Raw genomic sequence first — 12991 nt, 5'->3', positions numbered from 1 at the left:
CTTCTCTGTATACTACAGCATCATCCGCGAAAAGCCGCACGGAACTTCCAACACTATCTACTAGTTCATATATATATATATATATATATATATATATATATATATATATATATATATAAAAATAGAGGGAAACATTCCACGTGGTAAAAATATATCTAAAAACACAGATGATGTGACTTACCGAACGGAAGTGCTGGCAGGTCGATAGATACACAAACAAACACAAACATACACACAAAATTCGAGCTTTCGCAACAAACTGTTACCTCATCAGGAAAGAAGAGGGAAGGAGAGGGAAAGACGAAAGGATGTGGGTTTTGAGGGAGAGGGTAAGGAGTCATTCCACTCCCGGGAGCGGAAAGACTTACCTTAGGAGGAAAAAAGGACAGGTATATATATATATATATATATATATACACACACACACACACACACACACACACACACACACACACACACACACACACACACACACACATTCACACAGACACAAGCAGACATTTGTAAAGGCAAAGAGTTTGGGCAGAGATGTCAGTCGAGGTGGAAGTAAAGAGGCAAAGATGTTGTTGAAAGACAGGTGAGGTATGAGTGGCGGCAACTTGAAATTAGCGGAGGTTGAGGCCTGGCGGATAACGAGAAGAGAGGATATACTGAAGGGCAAGTTCCCATCTCTGGAGTTCTGACAGGTTGGTGTTAGTGGGAAGTATCCAGATAACCCAGACGGTGTAACACTGTGCCAAGATGTGCTGGCCGTGCACCAAGGCATGTTTAGCCACAGGGTGATCCTTATTACCAACAAACACTGTCTGCCTGTGTCCATTCATGCGAATGGACAGTTCGTTGCTGGTCATTCCCACATAGAATGCTTCACAGTGTAGGCAAGTCAGTTGGTAAATCACGTGGGTGCTTTCACACGTGGCTCTGCCTTTGATCGTGTACGCCTTCCGGGTTACAGGACTGGAGTAGGTGGTTGGGAGGGTGCACGGGACAGGTTTTACACCGGGGGCGGTTACAAGGGTAAGAGCCAGAGGGTAGGGAAGGTGGTTTGGGGATTTCATAGGGATGAACTAAGAGGTTACGAAGGTTAGGTGGACGGTGGAAAGACACTCTTGGTGGAGTGGGGAGGATTTCATGAAGGATGGATCTCATTTCAGGGCAGGATTTGAGGAAGTCGTATCCCTGCTGGAGAGCCACATTCAGAGTCTGATCCAGTCCCGGAAAGTATCCTGTCACAAGTGGGGCACTTTTGTGGTTCTTCTGTGGGAGGTTCTGGGTTTGAGGGGATGAGGAAGTGGCTCTGGTTATTTGCTTCTGTACCAGGTCAGGAGGGTAGTTGCGGGATGCAAAAGCTGTTTTCAGGTTGTTGGTGTAATGGTTCAGGGATTCCGGACTGGAGCAGATTCGTTTGCCACGAAGACCTAGGCTGTAGGGAAGGGACCGTTTGATGTGGAATGGGTGGCAGCTGTCATAATGGAGGTACTGTTGCTTGTTGGTGGGTTTGATGTGGACGGACGTGTGAAGCTGGCCATTGGACAGATGGAGGACAACGTCAAGGAAAGTGGCATGGGATTTAGAGTAGGACCAGGTGAATCTGATGGAACCAAAGGAGTTGAGGCTGGAGAGGAAATTCTGGAGTTCTTCTTCACTGTGAGTCCAGATCATGAAGATGTCATCAATAAATCTGTACCAAACTTTGGGTTTGCAGGCCTGGGTAACCAAGAAGGCTTCCTCTAAGCGACCCATGAACAGGTTGGCGTACGAGGGGGCCATCCTGGTACCCATGCCTGTTCCCTTTAATTGTTGGTAGGTCTGGCCTTCAAAAGTGAAGAAGTTGTGGGTCAGGATGAAGCTGGCTAAGGTAATAATGAAAGAGGTTTTAGGTAGGGTGGCAGGTGATCGGCGTGAAAGGAAGTGCTCCATCGCAGTGAGGCGAGACGTGCGGAATATTTGTGTATAAGGAAGTGGCATCAATGGTTACAAGGATGGTTTCTGGGGGTAACAGACTGGGTAAGGATTCTAGGCGTTTGAGAAAGTGGTTGGTGTCTTTGAGGAAGGATGGGAGACTGCACATAATGGGTTGAAGGTGTTGATCTACGTAGGCAGAGATACGTTCTGTGGGGGCTTGGTAACCAGCTACAATGGGGCGCCCGGGATGGTTGGGTTTGTGAATTTTAGGAAGAAGGTAGGGGTGCGGGGTGTCGGTGGGGTCAGGAGGTTGATGGAGTCAGGTGAAAGGTTTTGTAGGGGGCCTAAGGTTCTGAGGATTCCTTGAAGCTCCGCCTGGACATCAGGAATGGGATTACCTTGGCAAACTTTGTAAGTAGTGTTGTCTGAAAGCTGACGCAGTCCCTCAGCCACGTACTCCCTACGATCAAGTACCACGGTCGTGGAACCCTTGTCCGCCGGAAGAATGACAATGGATCGGTCAGCCTTCAGATCACGGATAGCCTGGGCTTCAGCAGTGGTGATGTTGGGAGTAGGATTAAGGTTTTTTAAGAAGGATTGGGAGGCAAGGCTGGAAGTGAGAAATTCCTGGAAGGTTTGGAGAGGGTGATTTTGAGGAAGAGGAGGATCTTTTGTCTTCAGGAAACAAAGGTGTGTCCCCATGACCGCTTTGTTCTCCCTCATTTTCAGTCTGTCTGATTTGATCTCCCCTCTGTTGAAGGCACTCCAGCCCATGGAGGACTCATGATTCTTCTCCATGAAACTCTCCATTCTCACCCCATCCACTTAAACACTTCCTTCCAAGCAGTCACTGTCCGCCTTTCCTTTTCTGGATACACCTTCTCTCTTTGTACTGTATACATTCCATCGTCCATATCAATGGCACGAGCTGATCTTCATCTTCTTGGTCAGCTTCCACCCCCCTGTTTGCTGGTTGTGGACTTCAATGCCCACCACCCGCTTTAGGGATCTCCACATCCTTGTCCACGTGGCTCACTATTGCTAGACGTCTTCCACCAAGCGGATCTAGTCTGCCTCAACACTGGGGACCCTATATTTTTGTCTGCCTCCACGACAAACTTCTCTCATTTGGACCTTTCGGTCGGCACCGTTCCGCTAGCTCGGCACTTCGAATGGTTCGCCCTTGCTGATACACACTCGAGTGACCACTTTCCATGTGTCCTTCGATCACAGCCACGACTGTCATATATGCGCCCGCGACGCTGGAAGTTTGCCCAAGCCGATTGGACACTTTTTTCGTCTCTAGCGACATTCGATGACCGTCGCTTTCCCAGCGTCGACGATGAGGTCACACATATTACCGCTGTTATTCTTACAGCTGCGGAACATTCAATACCACGCACCTCCGAATTGCCCCGGCGCCCCCCAGTTCCTTGGTGGAACGAGGCATGCCGTGACGCAATATGTGAGCGTCGATGTGCTCTTCGCGTTTTCCGCCACCATCCTACTTTGGCCAACTGTATCCGCTGTAAGCAGTTCTGTGCGCGGTGTCGTCGCGTCATCCGCGATAGCAGGAGGCAAGGTGGGACTTCTTTATTAGCTCATTTAACACCTTCACTCCCTCCTTGGAAGTTTGGAGTCGGCTTCGACGGTTATCAGACGCGCCTAGTTTCTCCCCGGTCTCTGGGCTCACTGTCGCGCATGATACATTAGTGGACCCTGTCACAATTTCTAACTCATTGGGTCAACACTTTGTTGAGATTTCGAGCTCTTCAAATTACCCGCCAGCGTTTCTCCTGAAGTAACATGCAGCGGAAGTGCGACCTCTTGCTATCTCTTCTCAAAATTGCGAAAGCTACAATACTGTTTTCTCCATGCGGGAACACCAACATGCACTCTCTTCTTCTCGCTCCACCGCCCCAGGACTGGATGGTATCAAAGTTCAAATGTTGCTGCATTTATCAACCCATAGTCTGCGTTACCTCCTTCGCCTTTATAATCGAATTTGGACCGACAGTACTTTTACCAGACGATGGCGGGAAGCTACCGTTGTTCCTGTTCCGAAACCTGGAAAGGACAAACATCTCCCCTCTAGCTATCGCCCCATTTCTCTCACGAGTAGTGTATGTAAGGTTTTGGAGCATATGGTGAATTGCCATTCAGCGTGGTGGCTGGAATCCCGCATTCTTTTAACACCTGCCCAATGCGGTTTCCGAAAGCATCGTTCTGCAGTTAACCATCTTGTTGCTCTATCCACTTATATTATGAACAATTTTCTCCGGAAACGCCAAACAGTAGCAATATTTTTTGATCTGGAGAGAGCATACGATACCTGTTGGAGGACAGGCATCCTCCGCACACTGTTCTCTTGGGGCTTTCGCGGTCGGCTGCTCCATTTTCTTCGCGAATTTATGGCAGAGCGCACATTTCGAGTGCGGGTGAACACTACTCTCTCCCGTACTTTCTCCCAAGAAAACGGGGTACCCCAGGGCTCCGTGCTAAGTGTTGTACTGTTTGCCATTGCCATAAATCCAATTATGGATTGTCTCCTTCCCGATGTCTCAGGCTCCCTCTTTGTGGACGATTTTGTGATCTACTACAGCTCTCAACGGACCAGCCTTCTTGAACGACGTCTTCAAGGCTGTCTCAATCGCCTCCACTCTATGAGTATCGAAACAGGCTTCTGCTTGTCTCTCAGTAAGACTGTTTGTGTTAATTTTTGGCGTCGTACAGAATTTCTTCCACCTTCCTTACATCTAGGACCTGTCCACCTTCCGTTTTCAGACATCGCTAAATTCTTGGGTCTTATGTTTGACAGAAAACTGTGCTGGTCCTCTCACGTTTCCTATCTTTCAGCTCGCTGTCTGCAATCCCTCAACACCCTCCGTGTCCTGAATGGTACCTCCTCGGGAGCGGACCGAGTTGTCCTTCTCCGCCTCTATCACGCCTTAGTGCGCTCGAAATTGGACTATGGAAGCATAGTTTACTCCTCTGCTCGGCCGTCTATTCTTCGGCGTCTCGACTCCATCCACCACCGTGGATTACGTTTAGTGTCTGGAGCTTTTCACACCAGCCCTGTGGAAAGCCTTTACGCTGAGACTGCTGAACCTCCGCTGTCCAATCGGCGAGCTGTCCTGAGTTGTTATGCTAGCCATCTGTCTTCCATGCCTGCTAATCCGGCCCATGACATTTTTTTCGACGCCTCCTTGGATTTAGGGTATGCAGGCAGCCCTTCCTCCCTACTACCACTGGGAGTCCACTTCTGTCAACTGCTCCATTCTCTTTCCTTCCGCTTTCCTAAAACTTTCTTGACAACTTGGGGTACAGCACTGCCTTGGCTCCATCCCCAGACCTGGCTGCTCCATGACCTTTGTCAGTTTCCCAAGGATGGTACCCCTTCACTTGTTTATCATTGGGCATTTTCTGCTCTATGTGCACAAATGACGGAAGCCACATTTATTTACACTGACGGCTCAAAAACATCGTTTGGTGTAGGGAGTGCCTGTATTGTTGGCGACACCACAAATCGATTTCGGCTTCCCGACCAGTGTTCGGTTTATACAGCAGAGCTTTACGCTGTTCTCCAGGCTGTCCAATACATCCGTTGCCATCAGCGGATACAGTATGTTATATGTTCAGATTCTCTCAGCTCTCTCCTCAATCTCCATGGCATGCACATTGGTCGACACTTCCCCATAATAAATTGCGGCACGTGAAAGCTCTTCTACATCTGCATCTACATCCATACTCCGCAAGCCACCTGACGGTGTGTGGCGGAGGGTACCCTGAGTACCTCTATCGGTTCTCCCTTCTGTTCCAGTCTCGTATTGTTCGTGGAAAGAAGGATTGTCGGTATGCTTCTGTGTGGGCTCTAATCTCTCTGATTTTATCCTCACGGTCTCTTCGCGAGATATATGTAGGAGGGAGCAATATACTGCTTGACTCCTCGGTGAAGGTATGTTCTCGAAACTTTAACAAAAGCCCGTACCGAGCTACTGAGCGTCTCTCCTGCATAGTCTTCCACTGGAGTTTATCTATCATCTCCATAACGCTTTCGTAATTGCTAAATGATCCTGTAATGAAGCACGCTGCTCCCCGTTGGATCTTCTCTATCTCTTCTATCAACTCTATCTGGTACGGATCCCACACTGCTGAGCAGTATTCAAGCAGTGGGCAAACAAGCGTACTGTAACCTACTTCCTTTGTTTTCGGATTGCATTTCCTTAGGATTCTTCCAATGAATCTCAGTGAGGCATCTGCTTTACCGACGATCAACTTTATATGATCATTCCATTTTAAATCACTCCTACTGCGTACTCCCAGATAATTTATGGAATTAACTGCTTCCAGTTGCTGACCTGCTATTTTGTAGCTAAATGATAAGGGATCTATCTTTCTATGTATTCGCAGCACATTACACTTGTCTACATTGAGATTCAATTGCCATTCCATGCACCATGCGTCAATTCGTTGCAGATCCTCCTGCATTTCAGTACAGTTTTCCATTGTTACAACCTCTCGATATACTACAGCATCATCCACAAAAAGCCTCAGTGAACTTCCGATGTCATCCACCAGGTCATTTATGTATATTGTGAATAGCAACGGGCCTATGACACTCCCCTGCGGCACACCTGAAATCACTCTTACTTCGGAAGACTTCTCTCCATTGAGAATGACATGCTGCGTTCTGTTATCTAGGAACTCCTCTATCCAATCACACAATTGGTCTGATAGTCCATATGCTCTTACTTTGTTCATTAAATGACTGTGGGGAACTTTATCGAACGCCTTGCGGAAGTCAAGAAACATGGCATCTACCTGTGAACCCGTGTCTATGGCCCTCTGAGTCTCGTGGACGAATAGCGCGAGCTGGGTTTCACACGATCGTCTTTTTCTAAAACCATGCTGATTCCTTCAGAGTAGACTTCTAGTCTCCAGAAAAGTCATTATACTCGAACATAATACGTGTTCCAAAATTCTACAACTGATCGACGTTAGAGATATAGGTCTATAGTTCTGCAGACCTGTTCGACGTCCCTCCTTGAAAACGGGGATGACCTGTGCCCTTTTCCAATCCTTTGGAATGCTACGCTCTTCTAGAGACCTACGGTACACCGCTGCAAGAAGGGGGGCAAGTTCCTTCGCGTACTCTGTGTAAAATCGAACTGGTATCCCATCAGGTCCAGCGGCCTTTCCTCTTTTGAGCAATTTTAATTGTTTCTCTATCCCTCTGTCGTCTATTTCAATATCTACCATTTTGTCATCTGTGCGACAATCTAGAGAAGGAACTACAGTGCAGTCTTCCTCTGTGAAACAGCTTTGGAAAAAGACATTTAGTATTTCGGCCTTTAGTCTGTCATCCTCTGTTTCAGTACCATTTTGGTCACAGAGTGTCTGGACATTCTGTTTTGATCCACCTACCGCTTTGACATAAGACCAAAATTTCTTAGGATTTTCTGCCAAGTCAGTACATAGAACTTTACTTTCGAATTCATTGAACCCCCCTCGCATAGCCCTCCTCACACTACATTTCGCTTCGCGTAACTTTTGTTTGTCTGCAAGGCTTTGGCTATGTTTATGTTTGCTGTGAAGTTCCCTTTGCTTCCGCAGCAGTTTTCTAACTCGGTTGTTGTACCACGGTGGCTCTTTTCCGTCTCTTATGATCTTGCTTGGCACATACTCATCTAACGCATATTGTACGATGGTTTTGAACTTTGTCCACTGATCCTCAACACTATCTGTACTTGAGACAAAACTTGTGTTGAGCCGTCAGGTACTCTGTAATCACTGTGCTTGGACCTCTTCCTCCCGAACGCGTCGTCGGGAGGAGGTGATTTTAACTAGACTCCGGATAGGGCGCTGTCTTTTTAGCCATCGACTTCTTTTAAGCGGCGATCCTCCCTCGCTCTGTCCCCACTGCCCTCAGCTGTGGCCGGTAAGACACCTTTTACTTGAGTGCCCCTATTTTACTCTGTTACGCGCCTGTCTACAGCTGTCGCCTGACATATCGTCCATTTTAGCAGATGACACGCGCTCAGCCGATCGTGTTCTCGAGTTTATTAGTGCCAGTCATTTGAAGCTCTTTTTGGGGACAACCAACTCCTTTCTGTAGTGGTTTTTTAAGCTTTCCATCTGCTTTTAGGTTATCCAATTTTTTGAGTTTCGTTCCCATTGCTACTGGTTTCCATTTTCGTTTTTTACCTTTTTGTAAGTCACAGACCGGGCGCTAAGGACCATAGCAGTTTTGCGCCCTTAAAAAAAAAAAAAAAAAAAAGAGAAGAAGAAGAAGAAGAAGAAAAGAGAGAGAGAGAGAGAACTCGGGAAATCATTTAGATAGCATATGAATAGCCCTGCCGAACACCAAAGTGTGTATTTCTTGTACTTGACCTTCTCGTCTCCAGTATTTCTCCATTAGAGCACGTAATTTCTGTGCACTGTTGTCTACCCTTTAAATATGTTTCCAGCAATTGCATGAGCTTTCCAGTGACACCACTCTTCACAATTTTTGATAAGAGCACATCATGATGTACTGTATCAAAAACCCTTGAGAGGTCCAGGAATACTCCTGTTGCTCGGGATTTTTCATTTATTTTTTCACGTACATGATGGAGAAATTGTACTGCTGCTGACGATGTACTTCGACCTCTTCTGAAACCGTGAGGGAAATCACTTAAAATGTCAGCATTGTTGTAATTGTAGTGGTTAATAAAAAAGAAAAAGAGAAGAAAAGAAAAGGTTGAAAATGTGGGAAGAAATCGTGAATAAAAAGGGGTTTTTTAAGATCATTAATGACCGTGAAAAAAGAGAAAGAATGAAATGCAAATCGGACTTCGTATTACAGAAAAGTTATCGGACTTCGTGATTCGGAATGGCTATTGCTGGGGTGGTCCTTGTGGCGTTTCCGAGCAAAAGTCAAACCAATTTCCACTACAAAAATTATTTAAAAAAAAAGACAGAGAATAACAAATGTAACTAACACGGGAAAATGGCGTAGATAAGAGTTCGTTCTTTACCATGTTAACATGCCTTCTTTTGTGCGGCGTCCAGGTATTAAAAAATCTCCTACTTCATTTCGGCGTGAAAAGTCTGCTCCGAAATCTTGTAATAAGTTTCATTGTCCAGGAATTTCTAATGTATACAGATCACGTCTGCATTAAGCTTCCACTCTCGAGAGACAATAGACGGATAGAAAAAAAAAGTTACAATTTTAGTATTTTCTCTGCCGTCGAGCGCTCATACCGCTGCGACGGTACAATTTATGTCTGAGGGAATGAGTGTAGCGCAGTGAAATTCAAAGTCCCGCTACATAGTGTTCCAAGACTTTTTTAGTATTATTTTGTCTATTAGTTTGCTGAAAGTTGGGATTAGGGCAGTGGGTCTGTAGTTCAGTACATGCTTTATTTCCGACTTTTTGTGTATTGGTTTCACTACAGACAGTTTCAACTTGTCAGGGACCATACCGTCTTCAAGAAATCAGTTCATTAGATGAACTAGTGGTTTCATTAGTTCATGTTCACATTTCTTCAATAGAAATGGAGAAATTTCATCTAATCCTGCTGATTTTGTTTCTGAGGTTATCAATAAGCTGCAGAATGTCATGTGTGCTTACTGCGGGCAGTGTACTGCAGTTCTGTTTCTTACAGGACTCAAATGAGTGCTGTAAATCCTGTTTCATACACACATTTTCATCAGTATCTGTGAAGTAATTATTATAAATATTGCTGCCTAGAGAGGATTAGAGATACCTTCATTATTCACAGTTAATTGTACATTATTAATTTTAGTTTCTGTTTCATTATTTCTGATTTTATTTACAATTGACCAGGAAGTCTTTGAAACGTTATCTGAACCTCATATCTGTTGGCTGATTCTTTCTGATTTTAATCTCCTGACTTCTTTGCGGTACTTATATTTATACTGCTTGTAGAGTTCTTATTTAACTCTAAGTTAGTCTGTTTAAGCTATAAATGTTTTCCATATTTTCCTTCAGAGCTTCTGTTTTAAAACCTAATGACACAGGTTTTGACTTTGATTTTTCTGGATACTCACTTTTTTTTTACAGCAAGGCTCTGTTTAAGTGCTCAGTTATAATTTCTGTGAACATGTTCCATTTATTGTTGACCCCAAAAGTAGTCATAACTGACTTCCATGATTCCTGGCTTAAACTGTCATAGTGTAGCAATGTTGTTTGCAGATAATATTTGCCTGCACTCATAAACTTTTCTTGGTTTGAATTTGGTATTACATTTTAGCACTAGTGTTTGGCCTAAATGATCTGAGAGGTGACCATTTATTATGTCTCTTAAGATGATGTGGTCATAATTTGTGATAACATGATCAACTGAACTACTATGTGTGTTAGCTATTCTGATCGGTGCTAGTCCAAAAGATCTTTAGCCCCATAAGACAGGAAGGATACAGTCTGTAAAAGGTTTGCTTTCCTGACCATCGTGTAAAGTGTTGATGTTCAGATCTCTCAGTATGACAAGATTTACACCTCTACAGCCTGACATTAATTTACTTGAAACTCCATCAAGTGATTTCAAAAAAGCATCAAAGTTTTCACAGGGGGGGGGGGGGGGGGGGGAGATCTATGTACACCTATGACATAGAAAGGAACAGTGCAATATGTGATTTTAAGAACTTCAATTTCGAAATCTTTGTCAACACAGAAACTGTACCCCATAGCACTTTTTCTGTGGTGGTTATGAACTTACATTTTCTTGAATAGATGGCAACACCACCACCTTTATTGTGTGTTCTGCAGTAGAACATAGCTAGGTTGTAGCCTTCTAATTTGCAATATTGAATGGTGTAGCTATTACTACATGTGGAGATAGTCCTGTGATAAATGATTCAAAAGCATCTATTTTGTTTCCTAAACCCTGTAAATTATAATGCAAAAGTGCTAAATTATTCTCATGTGGTCTTACGTCTGCTTGAGGCACATATGAAACACAAACACTCCTGTTTGATGTGGCACTGGTGAAAGGTTTTATCATCATAAAAAAAAAATCATCACTCTTGTCCTGCCAATGTATTGTTTTACTGACCCAGCATTTTGTGGCTGATTCTCCCAAGTATTCATTATTTTTGTTCTTGAGAGGGATGGCCTCTGTAGCACAACACTGCACATTCAATTTGCTGTTCACTGCTTCTTGGATCAATTTTATAACTAAGTCCTTCCCAAGTCTGTTTAGATGTAAGCCACGGGATCTGTGGAATCTTCTTCCTACACAGCTTATCTCCTCAAATGTAACATTTTTGAATCTTATGCATATAGTTGTGGTCTATTTATTTGCGCTTCGTATTTCTTTATTAACACACGACCAGACTGGCAAGTCATGTCAATGTGGAACAGAGAAGATGATCACGTTTGAACTTCTCAGCTCACGTAGCCTTCTTTTAAGTGAGATCACTAGGTCTTTCGTTTCATTTTTTGCTATGTCTTTGTTCCCACTAAGAACACGAAAAAGTTGCTATTTGTTGTTGCTGTTTTCATGTCCTGTTTCATGGAAGTCACTGCCTGTACCAAAGTGATATGAAATGATGATGGTTTCGTGGGGCGGTCAACTGTGCGGTCATCAGTGCCCATACAAAGTCCCAATTTTCACACAGTCCAATCTTCTCACAGTCCAATTTTCTCACAGTCCAATTTTCTCACAGTCCAGTGTAGGCACTATCATGAATGATGATGATGATGAAATGATGAGGGCCACACAAACACCCAGTCGCCAGGCAGAGAAAATCCCCAACCAGGCCGGGAATCGAACCCAGGACCCGTGATCCGGTGGCAGCAACGCTAGCCATTAGACCACGAGCTGCAGATGCAATACGAAATGGAACGGGTATGTTAAGGGTTGTAGTATATGAGGCATTAAACGTCGACTTTGGTTTATTGGGAGAGTTTTGGAAAAGTGTCGTTTGTCTGTAAAGGACTCTGCAGATAGGGTACTTTGTATGACACATACTTGAGTACTTCTAGAGTGTTTGTGATCCCCACCAGGATTAAAGGAAAATGTCGAAGCAATTCAGAGGTGGGCTGCTGTATTTGTTACTGGCAGTTTTGAGGAATGTGCAAGTATTACGGAGATGCTTTGCTAACTCAAATGGGAATCCCTGGAGGGGAAGCGATGTTCTTTCCGAGGAACACTATTGAGAAAATCTAGAGAACCAACATTTGAAGAGACTGCAGAACGATTTTATTGCCACTAACGTACATTGCACGTAAGGACCACGAAGATCAGTTGACGGCAATTACGGCTCATACGGTGGCATGTAGACAGTCGTTTTCCCCTCTCTCTATCTGTGAGTGGAACAGCAAAGGAAATAAATTTGAAAACTCCGAGGAAAGAAAATGACAAGTAGTGGTACAAGATACCCTCTGCCACACTCCACACAGTGGCTTGCAAAGTTTGTGTGTAGATGTAAAACCATTTAAAGTTTTCATCTGCAATTTTTCTTTCTCAAGTGCATGTTTCTATGCATTGCTTTAGTTATACTACCTAATTTGAAATTGTTTTAAAATATTTCATTTTATATTTATATATATAATCCTAAGTGTGACATTTGATCTGTTTTTGTATCTAGCTAAGACTAAAAACAACAGCAAATAAATAAATAAATTGCTAAGTGTGTTACCGAGTCTCTCGAAGTTGCGACCATACAAACTTTTCTACTGCTTCCCTAATCACAGACACCCAACAGTTGGAATTGTGGGCCTCAATCCTCATCTGTACTAACAGTCTTGTGTTTATTCATTAGACTGTTCTTGGAAACTGCAGCTTTTAGTGTTTCTGTACTTAAGGTGGCAATATGCAACACAACTATTAGCAACAGTCTGTACAAAGTGCCCTTCATAACACTGCACTTACAAGTAACATTATAAATTGTGGGTACTCTGGGCTGAGAGTATTTTTGACATATCACATTTCTTTACTTTTCTGGTTGGCTAGAGAACTGGTCTTTAGACTACTTACCTTACTTGTTGCACCACAGAATGGGAAGCGTTCGATGTGTTGGACCACGTGGCTCATTTGAATGGTATCGTGTCTTGGTTTCCTTGACACGTTTGACCTAATTA

The sequence above is a fragment of the Schistocerca piceifrons genome, chromosome 11 (assembly GCF_021461385.2).
Source record: "Schistocerca piceifrons isolate TAMUIC-IGC-003096 chromosome 11, iqSchPice1.1, whole genome shotgun sequence".
Classification (NCBI taxonomy): domain Eukaryota; kingdom Metazoa; phylum Arthropoda; class Insecta; order Orthoptera; family Acrididae; genus Schistocerca; species Schistocerca piceifrons.
This window is presented reverse-complemented; position numbering follows the sequence as displayed.